Here is an 18,056-nt window from a genome sequence, read left to right on the forward strand (position 1 = left end):
TTCATATGATAAAATTTCCAAATTCTTTAAACTATTAAAATTTCTCTAAGCAGTTTGTGTTCTGAGCACTTTTTAAGCAGCATCTTGAAGAACTAAAGATTCAATACTATAAACACAATGCGTTGGCTGGGAATCAAACCCAGGTCAACTGCTTGGAAGGTAGCTATGCTCACCACTATACCTCCAACACTTTTGTTTTTTTTTTAAATGTTTAAAAATCAATTGCAAAATCTAGTGAGCAATCATAAAACAGGATTTAAATAATGAATTGAAAAGAAATTCCTGAACGAAAGAGGCTTATCTGTGCATAAGTTCAATGTTCATGGTCCACTTTTTACACAAAGGTTTCAAAGAATTGAGAAAAGAAAATGAATTGGTTGGCCAAGAACAAAGGATTTGGCTACACCTCCATTACTGGCAAGAGGAATTGATCTTCTGTGGGACAATTTTTAGAATGTTAAAAGGTAAAAGAGAAAAGCAGTCCGGTATAAAAACCAAGTCAACTGCTTAGAAGAACGCTATGCCCACCAGTGTATCACGAAGTGTCGACTGCAAAGCACTCCCTTTAATGATTGAAAAGATACATTTAATACACAGTAGGGGTTTGAAAATGGTTAAAACTGTGAATATTGGAGGGATATACAAGTCTTTCTCCACGCATTTCTGCAAGAGTAAATTGGTGTTAAAAGCTAGACAACCAATAAGAAAATGCATTTCAATAGTCTTATTGGCACCAGTCTATTTAGAACTGTTGATTTTTAATTGTTCATTATTCTAGCATACAGTGAATGAGAGAGAAGAAGAAGAAGAAGAAGAAGAAGAAGAAGAAGAAGAAGAAGAAGAAGAAGAAGAAGAAGAAGAAGAAGAAGAAGAAGAAGAAGAAGAAGAAGAAGAAGAGAAGAAGAAGAAGAAGAAGAAGAAGAAGAAGAAGAAGAAGAAGAAGAAGTTGTCATATGATAAAATTTCCAAATTCTTTAAACTATTAAAATTTCTCTAAGCAGTTTGTGTTCTGAGCACTTTTTAAGCAGCATCTTGAAGAACTAAAGATTCAATACTATAAACACAATGCATTGGCTGGGAATCGAACCCAGGTCAACTGCTTGGAAGGCAGCTAATGCTCACCACTATACCACCAACGCTTTTGGTTTTTTTTAAATGTTTAAAAATCAATTGCAAAATCTAGTGAGCAATCATAAAACAGGATTTAAATAATGAATTGAAAAGAAATACCTGAACGAAAGAGGCTTATCTGTGCATAAGTTCAATGTTCATGGTCCACTTTTTACTGAAAGGTTTCAAAGAATTGAGAAAAGAAAATGAATTGGTTGGCCATGAACAAAGGATTTGGCTACACCTCCATTACTGGCAAGAGGAATTGATCTTCTGTGGGACAATTTTTTAGAATGTTAAAAGGTAAAAGAGAAAAGCAGTCCGGTATAAAAACCAAGTCAACTGCTTAGAAGAACGCTATGCCCACCAGTGTATCACGAAGTGTCGACTGCAAAGCACTCCCTTTAATGATTGAAAAGATACATTTAATACACAGTAGGGTTTGAAAATGGTTAAAACTGTGAATATTGGAGGGATATACAAGTCTTTCTCCACGCATTTCTGCAAGAGTAAATTGGTGTTAAAAGCTAGACAACCAATAAGAAAATGCATTTCAATAGTCTTATTGGCACCAGTCTATTTAGAACTGTTGATTTTTAATTGTTCATTATTCTAGCATACAGTGAATGAGAGAGAAGAAGAAGAAGAAGAAGAAGAAGAAGAAGAAGAAGAAGTTGTCATATGATAAAATTTCCAAATTCTTTAAACTATTAAAATTTCTCTAAGCAGTTTGTGTTCTGAGCACTTTTTAAGCAGCATCTTGAAGAACTAAAGATTCAATACTATAAACACAATGCGTTGGCTGGGAATCAAACCCAGGTCAACTGCTTGGAAGGTAGCTATGCTCACCACTATACCTCCAACACTTTTGTTTTTTTTTTTAAATGTTTAAAAATCAATTGCAAAATCTAGTGAGCAATCATAAAACAGGATTTAAATAATGAATTGAAAAGAAATTCCTGAACGAAAGAGGCTTATCTGTGCATAAGTTCAATGTTCATGGTCCACTTTTTACACAAAGGTTTCAAAGAATTGAGAAAAGAAAATGAATTGGTTGGCCAAGAACAAAGGATTTGGCTACACCTCCATTACTGGCAAGAGGAATTGATCTTCTGTGGGACAATTTTTAGAATGTTAAAAGGTAAAAGAGAAAAGCAGTCCGGTATAAAAACCAAGTCAACTGCTTAGAAGAACGCTATGCCCACCAGTGTATCACGAAGTGTCGACTGCAAAGCACTCCCTTTAATGATTGAAAAGATACATTTAATACACAGTAGGGTTTGAAAATGGTTAAAACTGTGAATATTGGAGGGATATACAAGTCTTTCTCCACGCATTTCTGCAAGAGTAAATTGGTGTTAAAAGCTAGACAACCAATAAGAAAATGCATTTCAATAGTCTTATTGGCACCAGTCTATTTAGAACTGTTGATTTTTAATTGTTCATTATTCTAGCATACAGTGAATGAGAGAGAAGAAGAAGAAGAAGAAGAAGAAGAAGAAGAAGAAGAAGAAGAAGAAGAAGAAGAAGAAGAAGAAGAAGTTGTCATATGATAAAATTTCCAAATTCTTTAAACTATTAAAATTTCTCTAAGCAGTTTGTGTTCTGAGCACTTTTTAAGCAGCATCTTGAAGAACTAAAGATTCAATACTATAAACACAATGCGTTGGCTGGGAATCAAACCCAGGTCAACTGCTTGGAAGGTAGCTATGCTCACCACTATACCTCCAACACTTTTGTTTTTTTTTTTAAATGTTTAAAAATCAATTGCAAAATCTAGTGAGCAATCATAAAACAGGATTTAAATAATGAATTGAAAAGAAATTCCTGAACGAAAGAGGCTTATCTGTGCATAAGTTCAATGTTCATGGTCCACTTTTTACACAAAGGTTTCAAAAGAATTGAGAAAAGAAAATGAATTGGTTGGCCAAGAACAAAGGATTTGGCTACACCTCCATTACTGGCAAGAGGAATTGATCTTCTGTGGGACAATTTTTAGAATGTTAAAAGGTAAAAGAGAAAGCAGTCCGGTATAAAAACCAAGTCAACTGCTTAGAAGAACGCTATGCCCACCAGTGTATCACGAAGTGTCGACTGCAAAGCACTCCCTTTAATGATTGAAAAGATACATTTAATACACAGTAGGGTTTGAAAATGGTTAAAACTGTGAATATTGGAGGGATATACAAGTCTTTCTCCACGCATTTCTGCAAGAGTAAATTGGTGTTAAAAGCTAGACAACCAATAAGAAAATGCATTTCAATAGTCCTTATTGGCACCAGTCTATTTAGAACTGTTGATTTTTAATTGTTCATTATTCTAGCATACAGTGAATGAGAGAGAAGAAGAAGAAGAAGAAGAAGAAGAAGAAGAAGAAGAAGAAGAAGTTGTCATATGATAAAATTTCCAAATTCTTTAAACTATTAAAATTTCTCTAAGCAGTTTGTGTTCTGAGCACTTTTTAAGCAGCATCTTGAAGAACTAAAGATTCAATACTATAAACACAATGCGTTGGCTGGGAATCAAACCCAGGTCAACTGCTTGGAAGGTAACTATGCTCACCACTATACCACCAACACTTTTGGTTTTTTTTAAATGTTTAAAAATCAATTGCAAAATCTAGTGAGCAATCATAAAACAGGATTTAAATAATGAATTGAAAAGAAATTCCTGAACGAAAGAGGCTTATCTGTGCATAAGTTCAATGTTCATGGTCCACTTTTTACACAAAGGTTTCAAAGAATTGAGAAAAGAAAATGAATTGGTTGGCCATGAACAAAGGATTTGGCTACACCTCCATTACTGGCAAGAGGAATTGATCTTCTGTGGGACAATTTTTAGAATGTTAAAAGGTAAAAGAGAAAAGCAGTCCGGTATAAAAACCAAGTCAACTGCTTAGAAGAACGCTATGCCCACCAGTGTATCACGAAGTGTCGACTGCAAAGCACTCCCTTTAATGATTGAAAAGATACATTTAATACACAGTAGGGTTTGAAAATGGTTAAAACTGTGAATATTGGAGGGATATACAAGTCTTTCTCCACGCATTTCTGCAAGAGTAAATTGGTGTTAAAAGCTAGACAACCAATAAGAAAATGCATTTCAATAGTCTTATTGGCACCAGTCTATTTAGAACTGTTGATTTTTAATTGTTCATTATTCTAGCATACAGTGAATGAGAGAGGAGAAGAAGAAGAAGAAGAAGAAGAAGAAGAAGAAGAAGAAGAAGAAGAAGAAGAAGAAGAAGAAGAAGAAGAAGAAGAAGAAGAAGAAGAAGAAGAAGAAGAAGAAGAAGAAGAAGAAGAAGAAGAAGAAGAAGAAGAAGAAGAAGAAGAAGAAGAAGAAGTTGTCATATGATAAAATTTCCAAATTCTTTAAACTATTAAAATTTCTCTAAGCAGTTTGTGTTCTGAGCACTTTTTAAGCAGCATCTTGAAGAACTAAAGATTCAATACTATAAACACAATGCATTGGCTGGGAATCGAACCCAGGTCAACTGCTTGGAAGGCAGCTATGCTCACCACTATACCACCAACGCTTTTGGTTTTTTTTAAATGTTTAAAAATCAATTGCAAAATCTAGTGAGCAATCATAAAACAGGATTTAAATAATGAATTGAAAAGAAATACCTGAACGAAAGAGGCTTATCTGTGCATAAGTTCAATGTTCATGGTCCACTTTTTACTGAAAGGTTTCAAAGAATTGAGAAAAGAAAATGAATTGGTTGGCCATGAACAAAGGATTTGGCTACACCTCCATTACTGGCAAGAGGAATTGATCTTCTGTGGGACAATTTTTTAGAATGTTAAAAGGTAAAAGAGAAAAGCAGTCCGGTATAAAAACCAAGTCAACTGCTTAGAAGAACGCTATGCCCACCAGTGTATCACGAAGTGTCGACTGCAAAGCACTCCCTTTAATGATTGAAAAGATACATTTAATACACAGTAGGGTTTGAAAATGGTTAAAACTGTGAATATTGGAGGGATATACAAGTCTTTCTCCACGCATTTCTGCAAGAGGTAAATTGGTGTTAAAAGCTAGACAACCAATAAGAAAATGCATTTCAATAGTCTTATTGGCACCAGTCTATTTAGAACTGTTGATTTTTAATTGTTCATTATTCTAGCATACAGTGAATGAGAGAGAAGAAGAAGAAGAAGAAGAAGAAGAAGAAGAAGAAGAAGAAGAAGAAGAAGAAGAAGAAGAAGAAGAAGAAGAAGAAGAAGAAGAAGAAGAAGAAGAAGAAGAAGAAGAAGAAGAAGAAGAAGAAGAAGAAGAAGAAGAAGAAGAAGAAGAAGAAGAAGAAGAAGAAGAAGAAGAAGAAGAAGAAGTTGTCATATGATAAAATTTCCAAATTCTTTAAACTATTAAAATTTCTCTAAGCAGTTTGTGTTCTGAGCACTTTTTAAGCAGCATCTTGAAGAACTAAAGATTCAATACTATAAACACAATGCATTGGCTGGGAATCGAACCCAGGTCAACTGCTTGGAAGGCAGCTATGCTCACCACTATACCACCAACGCTTTTGGTTTTTTTCAAATGTTTAAAAATCAATTGCAAAATCTAGTGAGCAATCATAAAACAGGATTTAAATAATGAATTGAAAAGAAATACCTGAACGAAAGAGGCTTATCTGTGCATAAGTTCAATGTTCATGGTCCACTTTTTACAGAAAGGTTTCAAAGAATTGAGAAAAGAAAATGAATTGGTTGGCCATGAACAAAGGATTTGGCTACACCTCCATTACTGGCAAGAGGAATTGATCTTCTGTGGGACAATTTTTTAGAATGTTAAAAGGTAAAAGAGAAAAGCAGTCCGGTATAAAAACCAAGTCAACTGCTTAGAAGAACGCTATGCCCACCAGTGTATCACGAAGTGTCGACTGCAAAGCACTCCCTTTAATGATTGAAAAGATACATTTAATACACAGTAGGGTTTGAAAATGGTTAAAACTGTGAATATTGGAGGGATATACAAGTCTTTCTCCACGCATTTCTGCAAGAGTAAATTGGTGTTAAAAGCTAGACAACCAATAAGAAAATGCATTTCAATAGTCTTATTGGCACCAGTCTATTTAGAACTGTTGATTTTTAATTGTTCATTATTCTAGCATACAGTGAATGAGAGAGAAGAAGAAGAAGAAGAAGAAGAAGAAGAAGAAGAAGAAGAAGAAGAAGAAGAAGAAGAAGAAGTTGTCATATGATAAAATTTCCAAATTCTTTAAACTATTAAAATTTCTCTAAGCAGTTTGTGTTCTGAGCACTTTTTAAGCAGCATCTTGAAGAACTAAAGATTCAATACTATAAACACAATGCGTTGGCTGGGAATCAAACCCAGGTCAACTGCTTGGAAGGTAGCTATGCTCACCACTATACCTCCAACACTTTTGTTTTTTTTTTAAATGTTTAAAAATCAATTGCAAAATCTAGTGAGCAATCATAAAACAGGATTTAAATAATGAATTGAAAAGAAATTCCTGAACGAAAGAGGCTTATCTGTGCATAAGTTCAATGTTCATGGTCCACTTTTTACACAAAGGTTTCAAAGAATTGAGAAAAGAAAATGAATTGGTTGGCCAAGAACAAAGGATTTGGCTACACCTCCATTACTGGCAAGAGGAATTGATCTTCTGTGGGACAATTTTTAGAATGTTAAAAGGTAAAAGAGAAAAGCAGTCCGGTATAAAAACCAAGTCAACTGCTTAGAAGAACGCTATGCCCACCAGTGTATCACGAAGTGTCGACTGCAAAGCACTCCCTTTAATGATTGAAAAGATACATTTAATACACAGTAGGGTTTGAAAATGGTTAAAACTGTGAATATTGGAGGATATACAAGTCTTTCTCCACGCATTTCTGCAAGAGTAAATTGGTGTTAAAAGCTAGACAACCAATAAGAAAATGCATTTCAATAGTCTTATTGGCACCAGTCTATTTAGAACTGTTGATTTTTAATTGTTCATTATTCTAGCATACAGTGAATGAGAGAGAAGAAGAAGAAGAAGAAGAAGAAGAAGAAGAAGAAGAAGAAGAAGAAGAAGAAGAAGTTGTCATATGATAAAATTTCCAAATTCTTTAAACTATTAAAATTTCTCTAAGCAGTTTGTGTTCTGAGCACTTTTTAAGCAGCATCTTGAAGAACTAAAGATTCAATACTATAAACACAATGCGTTGGCTGGGAATCAAACCCAGGTCAACTGCTTGGAAGGCAGCTATGCTCACCACTATACCACCAACGCTTTTGGTTTTTTTTAAATGTTTAAAAATCAATTGCAAAATCTAGTGAGCAATCATAAAACAGGATTTAAATAATGAATTGAAAAGAAATACCTGAACGAAAGAGGCTTATCTGTGCATAAGTTCAATGTTCATGGTCCACTTTTTACAGAAAGGTTTCAAAGAATTGAGAAAAGAAAATGAATTGGTTGGCCATGAACAAAGGATTTGGCTACACCTCCATTACTGGCAAGAGGAATTGATCTTCTGTGGGACAATTTTTTAGAATGTTAAAAGGTAAAAGAGAAAAGCAGTCCGGTATAAAAAACCAAGTCAACTGCTTAGAAGAACGCTATGCCCACCAGTGTATCACGAAGTGTCGACTGCAAAGCACTCCCTTTAATGATTGAAAAGATACATTTAATACACAGTAGGGTTTGAAAATGGTTAAAACTGTGAATATTGGAGGGATATACAAGTCTTTCTCCACGCATTTCTGCAAGAGTAAATTGGTGTTAAAAGCTAGACAACCAATAAGAAAATGCATTTCAATAGTCTTATTGGCACCAGTCTATTTAGAACTGTTGATTTTTAATTGTTCATTATTCTAGCATACAGTGAATGAGAGAGAAGAAGAAGAAGAAGAAGAAGAAGAAGAAGAAGAAGAAGAAGAAGTTGTCATATGATAAAATTTCCAAATTCTTTAAACTATTAAAATTTCTCTAAGCAGTTTGTGTTCTGAGCACTTTTTAAGCAGCATCTTGAAGAACTAAAGATTCAATACTATAAACACAATGCGTTGGCTGGGAATCAAACCCAGGTCAACTGCTTGGAAGGTAGCTATGCTCACCACTATACCTCCAACACTTTTGTTTTTTTTTTAAATGTTTAAAAATCAATTGCAAAATCTAGTGAGCAATCATAAAACAGGATTTAAATAATGAATTGAAAAGAAATTCCTGAACGAAAGAGGCTTATCTGTGCATAAGTTCAATGTTCATGGTCCACTTTTTACACAAAGGTTTCAAAGAATTGAGAAAAGAAAATGAATTGGTTGGCCAAGAACAAAGGATTTGGCTACACCTCCATTACTGGCAAGAGGAATTGATCTTCTGTGGACAATTTTTAGAATGTTAAAAGGTAAAAGAGAAAAGCAGTCCGGTATAAAAACCAAGTCAACTGCTTAGAAGAACGCTATGCCCACCAGTGTATCACGAAGTGTCGACTGCAAAGCACTCCCTTTAATGATTGAAAAGATACATTTAATACACAGTAGGGTTTGAAAATGGTTAAAACTGTGAATATTGGAGGGATATACAAGTCTTTCTCCACGCATTTCTGCAAGAGTAAATTGGTGTTAAAAGCTAGACAACCAATAAGAAAATGCATTTCAATAGTCTTATTGGCACCAGTCTATTTAGAACTGTTGATTTTTAATTGTTCATTATTCTAGCATACAGTGAATGAGAGAGAAGAAGAAGAAGAAGAAGAAGAAGAAGAAGAAGAAGAAGAAGAAGAAGAAGTTGTCATATGATAAAATTTCCAAATTCTTTAAAACTATTAAAATTTCTCTAAGCAGTTTGTGTTCTGAGCACTTTTTAAGCAGCATCTTGAAGAACTAAAGATTCAATACTATAAACACAATGCGTTGGCTGGGAATCAAACCCAGGTCAACTGCTTGGAAGGTAACTATGCTCACCACTATACCACCAACACTTTTGGTTTTTTTTAAATGTTTAAAAATCAATTGCAAAATCTAGTGAGCAATCATAAAACAGGATTTAAATAATGAATTGAAAAGAAATTCCTGAACGAAAGAGGCTTATCTGTGCATAAGTTCAATGTTCATGGTCCACTTTTTACACAAAGGTTTCAAAGAATTGAGAAAAGAAAATGAATTGGTTGGCCATGAACAAAGGATTTGGCTACACCTCCATTACTGGCAAGAGGAATTGATCTTCTGTGGGACAATTTTTAGAATGTTAAAAGGTAAAAGAGAAAAGCAGTCCGGTATAAAAACCAAGTCAACTGCTTAGAAGAACGCTATGCCCACCAGTGTATCACGAAGTGTCGACTGCAAAGCACTCCCTTAATGATTGAAAAGATACATTTAATACACAGTAGGGTTTGAAAATGGTTAAAACTGTGAATATTGGAGGGATATACAAGTCTTTCTCCACGCATTTCTGCAAGAGTAAATTGGTGTTAAAAGCTAGACAAACCAATAAGAAAATGCATTTCAATAGTCTTATTGGCACCAGTCTATTTAGAACTGTTGATTTTTAATTGTTCATTATTCTAGCATACAGTGAATGAGAGAGGAGAAGAAGAAGAAGAAGAAGAAGAAGAAGAAGAAGAAGAAGAAGAAGAAGAAGAAGAAGAAGAAGAAGTTGTCATATGATAAAATTTCCAAATTCTTTAAACTATTAAAATTTCTCTAAGCAGTTTGTGTTCTGAGCACTTTTTAAGCAGCATCTTGAAGAACTAAAGATTCAATACTATAAACACAATGCATTGGCTGGGAATCGAACCCAGGTCAACTGCTTGGAAGGCAGCTATGCTCACCACTATACCACCAACGCTTTTGGTTTTTTTTTAAATGTTTAAAAATCAATTGCAAAATCTAGTGAGCAATCATAAAACAGGATTTAAATAATGAATTGAAAAGAAATACCTGAACGAAAGAGGCTTATCTGTGCATAAGTTCAATGTTCATGGTCCACTTTTTACTGAAAGGTTTCAAAGAATTGAGAAAAGAAAATGAATTGGTTGGCCATGAACAAAGGATTTGGCTACACCTCCATTACTGGCAAGAGGAATTGATCTTCTGTGGGACAATTTTTTAGAATGTTAAAAGGTAAAAGAGAAAAGCAGTCCGGTATAAAAACCAAGTCAACTGCTTAGAAGAACGCTATGCCCACCAGTGTATCACGAAGTGTCGACTGCAAAGCACTCCCTTTAATGATTGAAAAGATACATTTAATACACAGTAGGGTTTGAAAATGGTTAAAACTGTGAATATTGGAGGGATATACAAGTCTTTCTCCACGCATTTCTGCAAGAGTAAATTGGTGTTAAAAGCTAGACAACCAATAAGAAAATGCATTTCAATAGTCTTATTGGCACCAGTCTATTTAGAACTGTTGATTTTTAATTGTTCATTATTCTAGCATACAGTGAATGAGAGAGAAGAAGAAGAAGAAGAAGAAGAAGAGAAGAAGAAGAAGAAGAAGTTGTCATATGATAAAATTTCCAAATTCTTTAAACTATTAAAATTTCTCTAAGCAGTTTGTGTTCTGAGCACTTTTTAAGCAGCATCTTGAAGAACTAAAGATTCAATACTATAAACACAATGCGTTGGCTGGGAATCAAACCCAGGTCAACTGCTTGGAAGGTAGCTATGCTCACCACTATACCTCCAACACTTTTGTTTTTTTTTTAAATGTTTAAAAATCAATTGCAAAATCTAGTGAGCAATCATAAAACAGGATTTAAATAATGAATTGAAAAGAAATTCCTGAACGAAAGAGGCTTATCTGTGCATAAGTTCAATGTTCATGGTCCACTTTTTACACAAAGGTTTCAAAGAATTGAGAAAAGAAAATGAATTGGTTGGCCAAGAACAAAGGATTTGGCTACACCTCCATTACTGGCAAGAGGAATTGATCTTCTGTGGGACAATTTTTAGAATGTTAAAAGGTAAAAGAGAAAAGCAGTCCGGTATAAAAACCAAGTCAACTGCTTAGAAGAACGCTATGCCCACCAGTGTATCACGAAGTGTCGACTGCAAAGCACTCCCTTTAATGATTGAAAAGATACATTTAATACACAGTAGGGTTTGAAAATGGTTTAAAACTGTGAATATTGGAGGGATATACAAGTCTTTCTCCACGCATTTCTGCAAGAGTAAATTGGTGTTAAAAGCTAGACAACCAATAAGAAAATGCATTTCAATAGTCTTATTGGCACCAGTCTATTTAGAACTGTTGATTTTTAATTGTTCATTATTCTAGCATACAGTGAATGAGAGAGAAGAAGAAGAAGAAGAAGAAGAAGAAGAAGAAGAAGAAGAAGAAGAAGAAGAAGAAGAAGAAGAAGAAGAAGAAGAAGAAGAAGTTGTCATATGATAAAATTTCCAATTCTTTAAACTATTAAAATTTCTCTAAGCAGTTTGTGTTCTGAGCACTTTTTAAGCAGCATCTTGAAGAACTAAAGATTCAATACTATAAACACAATGCGTTGGCTGGGAATCAAACCCAGGTCAACTGCTTGGAAGGTAGCTATGCTCACCACTATACCACCAACGCTTTTGGTTTTTTTTAAATGTTTAAAAATCAATTGCAAAATCTAGTGAGCAATCATAAAACAGGATTTAAATAATGAATTGAAAAGAAATACCTGAACGAAAGAGGCTTATCTGTGCATAAGTTCAATGTTCATGGTCCACTTTTTACAGAAAGGTTTCAAAGAATTGAGAAAAGAAAAATGAATTGGTTGGCCATGAACAAAGGATTTGGCTACACCTCCATTACTGGCAAGAGGAATTGATCTTCTGTGGGACAATTTTTTAGAATGTTAAAAGGTAAAAGAGAAAAGCAGTCCGGTATAAAAACCAAGGTCAACTGCTTAGAAGAACGCTATGCCCACCAGTGTATCACGAAGTGTCGACTGCAAAGCACTCCCTTTAATGATTGAAAAGATACATTTAATACACAGTAGGGTTTGAAAATGGTTAAAACTGTGAATATTGGAGGGATATACAAGTCTTTCTCCACGCATTTCTGCAAGAGTAAATTGGTGTTAAAAGCTAGACAACCAATAAGAAAATGCATTTCAATAGTCTTATTGGCACCAGTCTATTTAGAACTGTTGATTTTTAATTGTTCATTATTCTAGCATACAGTGAATGAGAGAGAAGAAGAAGAAGAAGAAGAAGAAGAAGAAGAAGAAGAAGAAGAAGAAGAAGAAGTTGTCATATGATAAAATTTCCAAATTCTTTAAACTATTAAAATTTCTCTAAGCAGTTTGTGTTCTGAGCACTTTTTAAGCAGCATCTTGAAGAACTAAAGATTCAATACTATAAACACAATGCGTTGGCTGGGAATCAAACCCAGGTCAACTGCTTGGAAGGTAGCTATGCTCACCACTATACCTCCAACACTTTTGTTTTTTTTTTAAATGTTTAAAAATCAATTGCAAAATCTAGTGAGCAATCATAAAACAGGATTTAAATAATGAATTGAAAGAAATTCCTGAACGAAAGAGGCTTATCTGTGCATAAGTTCAATGTTCATGGTCCACTTTTTACACAAAGGTTTCAAAGAATTGAGAAAAGAAAATGAATTGGTTGGCCAAGAACAAAGGATTTGGCTACACCTCCATTACTGGCAAGAGGAATTGATCTTCTGTGGGACAATTTTTAGAATGTTAAAAGGTAAAAGAGAAAAGCAGTCCGGTATAAAAACCAAGTCAACTGCTTAGAAGAACGCTATGCCCACCAGTGTATCACGAAGTGTCGACTGCAAAGCACTCCCTTTAATGATTGAAAAGATACATTTAATACACAGTAGGGTTTGAAAATGGTTAAAACTGTGAATATTGGAGGGATATACAAGTCTTTCTCCACGCATTTCTGCAAGAGTAAATTGGTGTTAAAAGCTAGACAACCAATAAGAAAATGCATTTCAATAGTCTTATTGGCACCAGTCTATTTAGAACTGTTGATTTTTAATTGTTCATTATTCTAGCATACAGTGAATGAGAGAGAAGAAGAAGAAGAAGAAGAAGAAGAAGAAGAAGAAGAAGAAGAAGAAGAAGAAGAAGAAGAAGAAGAAGAAGAAGAAGAAGAAGAAGAAGAAGAAGAAGAAGAAGAAGAAGTTGTCATATGATAAAATTTCCAAATCTTTAAACTATTAAAATTTCTCTAAGCAGTTTGTGTTCTGAGCACTTTTTAAGCAGCATCTTGAAGAACTAAAGATTCAATACTATAAACACAATGCGTTGGCTGGGAATCAAACCCAGGTCAACTGCTTGGAAGGTAACTATGCTCACCACTATACCACCAACACTTTTGGTTTTTTTTAAATGTTTAAAAATCAATTGCAAAATCTAGTGAGCAATCATAAAACAGGATTTAAATAATGAATTGAAAAGAAATTCCTGAACGAAAGAGGCTTATCTGTGCATAAGTTCAATGTTCATGGTCCACTTTTTACACAAAGGTTTCAAAGAATTGAGAAAAGAAAATGAATTGGTTGGCCATGAACAAAGGATTTGGCTACACCTCCATTACTGGCAAGAGGAATTGATCTTCTGTGGGACAATTTTTAGAATGTTAAAAGGTAAAAGAGAAAAGCAGTCCGGTATAAAAACCAAGTCAACTGCTTAGAAGAACGCTATGCCCACCAGTGTATCACGAAGTGTCGACTGCAAAGCACTCCCTTTAATGATTGAAAAGATACATTTAATACACAGTAGGGTTTGAAAATGGTTAAAAACTGTGAATATTGGAGGGATATACAAGTCTTTCTCCACGCATTTCTGCAAGAGTAAATTGGTGTTAAAAGCTAGACAACCAATAAGAAAATGCATTTCAATAGTCTTATTGGCACCAGTCTATTTAGAACTGTTGATTTTTAATTGTTCATTATTCTAGCATACAGTGAATGAGAGAGGAGAAGAAGAAGAAGAAGAAGAAGAAGAAGAAGAAGAAGAAGAAGAAGAAGAAGAAGAAGAAGAAGAAGAAGAAGAAGAAGAAGAAGAAGAAGAAGAAGAAGAAGAAGAAGAAGAAGAAGAAGAAGAAAGAAGAAGAAGTTGTCATATGATAAAATTTCCAAATTCTTTAAACTATTAAAATTTCTCTAAGCAGTTTGTGTTCTGAGCACTTTTTAAGCAGCATCTTGAAGAACTAAAGATTCAATACTATAAACACAATGCATTGGCTGGGAATCGAACCCAGGTCAACTGCTTGGAAGGCAGCTATGCTCACCACTATACCACCAACGCTTTTGGTTTTTTTTAAATGTTTAAAAATCAATTGCAAAATCTAGTGAGCAATCATAAAACAGGATTTAAATAATGAATTGAAAAGAAATACCTGAACGAAAGAGGCTTATCTGTGCATAAGTTCAATGTTCATGGTCCACTTTTTACTGAAAGGTTTCAAAGAATTGAGAAAAGAAAATGAATTGGTTGGCCATGAACAAAGGATTTGGCTACACCTCCATTACTGGCAAGAGGAATTGATCTTCTGTGGGACAATTTTTTAGAATGTTAAAAGGTAAAAGAGAAAAGCAGTCCGGTATAAAAACCAAGTCAACTGCTTAGAAGAACGCTATGCCCACCAGTGTATCACGAAGTGTCGACTGCAAAGCACTCCCTTTAATGATTGAAAAGATACATTTAATACACAGTAGGGTTTGAAAATGGTTAAAACTGTGAATATTGGAGGGATATACAAGTCTTTCTCCACGCATTTCTGCAAGAGTAAATTGGTGTTAAAAGCTAGACAACCAATAAGAAAATGCATTTCAATAGTCTTATTGGCACCAGTCTATTTAGAACTGTTGATTTTTAATTGTTCATTATTCTAGCATACAGTGAATGAGAGAGAAGAAGAAGAAGAAGAAGAAGAAGAAGAAGAAGAAGAAGAAGAAGAAGTTGTCATATGATAAAATTTCCAAATTCTTTAAACTATTAAAATTTCTCTAAGCAGTTTGTGTTCTGAGCACTTTTTAAGCAGCATCTTGAAGAACTAAAGATTCAATACTATAAACACAATGCGTTGGCTGGGAATCAAACCCAGGTCAACTGCTTGGAAGGTAGCTATGCTCACCACTATACCTCCAACACTTTTGGTTTTTTTTAAATGTTTAAAAATCAATTGCAAAATCTAGTGGAGCAATCATAAAACAGGATTTAAATAATGAATTGAAAAGAAATTCCTGAACGAAAGAGGCTTATCTGTGCATAAGTTCAATGTTCATGGTCCACTTTTTACACAAAGGTTTCAAAGAATTGAGAAAAGAAAATGAATTGGTTGGCCAAGAACAAAGGATTTGGCTACACCTCCATTACTGGCAAGAGGAATTGATCTTCTGTGGGACAATTTTTAGAATGTTAAAAGGTAAAAGAGAAAAGCAGTCCGGTATAAAAACCAAGTCAACTGCTTAGAAGAACGCTATGCCCACCAGTGTATCACGAAGTGTCGACTGCAAAGCACTCCCTTTAATGATTGAAAAGATACATTTAATACACAGTAGGGTTTGAAAATGGTTAAAACTGTGAATATTGGAGGGATATACAAGTCTTTCTCCACGCATTTCTGCAAGAGTAAATTGGTGTTAAAAGCTAGACAACCAATAAGAAAATGCATTTCAATAGTCTTATTGGCACCAGTCTATTTAGAACTGTTGATTTTTAATTGTTCATTATTCTAGCATACAGTGAATGAGAGAGAAGAAGAAGAAGAAGAAGAAGAAGAAGAAGAAGAAGAAGAAGAAGAAGAAGAAGAAGAAGAAGAAGAAGAAGTTGTCATATGATAAAATTTCCAAATTCTTTAAACTATTAAAATTTCTCTAAGCAGTTTGTGTTCTGAGCACTTTTTAAGCAGCATCTTGAAGAACTAAAGATTCAATACTATAAACACAATGCGTTGGCTGGGAATCAAACCCAGGTCAACTGCTTGGAAGGTAGCTATGCTCACCACTATACCTCCAACACTTTTGTTTTTTTTTTAAATGTTTAAAAATCAATTGCAAAATCTAGTGAGCAATCATAAAACAGGATTTAAATAATGAATTGAAAAGAAATTCCTGAACGAAAGAGGCTTATCTGTGCATAAGTTCAATGTTCATGGTCCACTTTTTACACAAAGGTTTCAAAGAATTGAGAAAAGAAAATGAATTGGTTGGCCAAGAACAAAGGATTTGGCTACACCTCCATTACTGGCAAGAGGAATTGATCTTCTGTGGGACAATTTTTAGAATGTTAAAAGGTAAAAGAGAAAAGCAGTCCGGTATAAAAACCAAGTCAACTGCTTAGAAGAACGCTATGCCCACCAGTGTATCACGAAGTGTCGACTGCAAAGCACTCCCTTTAATGATTGAAAAGATACATTTAATACACAGTAGGGTTTGAAAATGGTTAAAACTGTGAATATTGGAGGGATATACAAGTCTTTCTCCACGCATTTCTGCAAGAGTAAATTGGTGTTAAAAGCTAGACAACCAATAAGAAAATGCATTTCAATAGTCTTATTGGCACCAGTCTATTTAGAACTGTTGATTTTTAATTGTTCATTATTCTAGCATACAGTGAATGAGAGAGAAGAAGAAGAAGAAGAAGAAGAAGAAGAAGAAGAAGAAGAAGAAGAAGTTGTCATATGATAAAATTTCCAAATTCTTTAAACTATTAAAATTTCTCTAAGCAGTTTGTGTTCTGAGCACTTTTTAAGCAGCATCTTGAAGAACTAAAGATTCAATACTATAAACACAATGCATTGGCTGGGAATCGAACCCAGGTCAACTGCTTGGAAGGCAGCTATGCTCACCACTATACCACCAACGCTTTTGTTTTTTTTTTAAATGTTTAAAAATCAATTGCAAAATCTAGTGAGCAATCATAAAACAGGATTTAAATAATGAATTGAAAAGAAATACCTGAACGAAAGAGGCTTATCTGTGCATAAGTTCAATGTTCATGGTCCACTTTTTACTGAAAGGTTTCAAAGAATTGAGAAAAGAAAATGAATTGGTTGGCCATGAACAAAGGATTTGGCTACACCTCCATTACTGGCAAGAGGAATTGATCTTCTGTGGGACAATTTTTTAGAATGTTAAAAGGTAAAAGAGAAAAGCAGTCCGGTATAAAAACCAAGTCAACTGCTTAGAAGAACGCTATGCCCACCAGTGTATCACGAAGTGTCGACTGCAAAGCACTCCCTTTAATGATTGAAAAGATACATTTAATACACAGTAGGGTTTGAAAATGGTTAAAACTGTGAATATTGGAGGGATATACAAGTCTTTCTCCACGCATTTCTGCAAGAGTAAATTGGTGTTAAAAGCTAGACAACCAATAAGAAAATGCATTTCAATAGTCTTATTGGCACCAGTCTATTTAGAACTGTTGATTTTTAATTGTTCATTATTCTAGCATACAGTGAATGAGAGAGAAGAAGAAGAAGAAGAAGAAGAAGAAGAAGAAGAAGAAGAAGAAGAAGTTGTCATATGATAAAATTTCCAAATTCTTTAAACTATTAAAATTTCTCTAAGCAGTTTGTGTTCTGAGCACTTTTTAAGCAGCATCTTGAAGAACTAAAGATTCAATACTATAAACACAATGCGTTGGCTGGGAATCAAACCCAGGTCAACTGCTTGGAAGGTAGCTATGCTCACCACTATACCTCCAACACTTTTGGTTTTTTTTTAAATGTTTAAAAATCAATTGCAAAATCTAGTGAGCAATCATAAAACAGGATTTAAATAATGAATTGAAAAGAAATTCCTGAACGAAAGAGGCTTATCTGTGCATAAGTTCAATGTTCATGGTCCACTTTTTACACAAAGGTTTCAAAGAATTGAGAAAAGAAAATGAATTGGTTGGCCAAGAACAAAGGATTTGGCTACACCTCCATTACTGGCAAGAGGAATTGATCTTCTGTGGGACAATTTTTAGAATGTTAAAAGGTAAAAGAGAAAAGCAGTCCGGTATAAAAACCAAGTCAACTGC

General features: G+C 34.3%; 8 non-coding genes across 8 annotated transcripts; all 8 read right to left on the reverse strand.

Annotated features, from left to right (window-relative positions):
* Positions 1 to 1,066: 1,066 nt before the first annotated feature.
* TRNAG-UCC (transfer RNA glycine (anticodon UCC)) lies at positions 1,067 to 1,139 on the reverse strand. Its single transcript has one exon. It is a non-coding gene; the product is annotated as a tRNA-Gly (tRNA).
* Positions 1,140 to 4,576: 3,437 nt separating this feature from the next.
* On the reverse strand, positions 4,577 to 4,648 carry TRNAG-UCC (transfer RNA glycine (anticodon UCC)). Its single transcript has one exon. It is a non-coding gene; the product is annotated as a tRNA-Gly (tRNA).
* A 913-nt stretch (positions 4,649 to 5,561) lies between these two features.
* TRNAG-UCC (transfer RNA glycine (anticodon UCC)) lies at positions 5,562 to 5,633 on the reverse strand. The gene has a single exon. It is a non-coding gene; the product is annotated as a tRNA-Gly (tRNA).
* A 1,643-nt stretch (positions 5,634 to 7,276) lies between these two features.
* Positions 7,277 to 7,348, reverse strand: TRNAG-UCC (transfer RNA glycine (anticodon UCC)). The gene has a single exon. It is a non-coding gene; the product is annotated as a tRNA-Gly (tRNA).
* Positions 7,349 to 9,835: 2,487 nt separating this feature from the next.
* Positions 9,836 to 9,907, reverse strand: TRNAG-UCC (transfer RNA glycine (anticodon UCC)). The gene has a single exon. It is a non-coding gene; the product is annotated as a tRNA-Gly (tRNA).
* A 1,653-nt stretch (positions 9,908 to 11,560) lies between these two features.
* On the reverse strand, positions 11,561 to 11,632 carry TRNAG-UCC (transfer RNA glycine (anticodon UCC)). Its single transcript has one exon. It is a non-coding gene; the product is annotated as a tRNA-Gly (tRNA).
* Positions 11,633 to 14,258: 2,626 nt separating this feature from the next.
* On the reverse strand, positions 14,259 to 14,330 carry TRNAG-UCC (transfer RNA glycine (anticodon UCC)). The gene has a single exon. It is a non-coding gene; the product is annotated as a tRNA-Gly (tRNA).
* Positions 14,331 to 16,820: 2,490 nt separating this feature from the next.
* TRNAG-UCC (transfer RNA glycine (anticodon UCC)) lies at positions 16,821 to 16,892 on the reverse strand. Its single transcript has one exon. It is a non-coding gene; the product is annotated as a tRNA-Gly (tRNA).
* Positions 16,893 to 18,056: the final 1,164 nt, after the last annotated feature.

The sequence above is a fragment of the Mixophyes fleayi genome, unplaced genomic scaffold (assembly GCF_038048845.1).
Source record: "Mixophyes fleayi isolate aMixFle1 unplaced genomic scaffold, aMixFle1.hap1 Scaffold_2743, whole genome shotgun sequence".
Lineage (NCBI taxonomy): Eukaryota > Metazoa > Chordata > Amphibia > Anura > Limnodynastidae > Mixophyes > Mixophyes fleayi.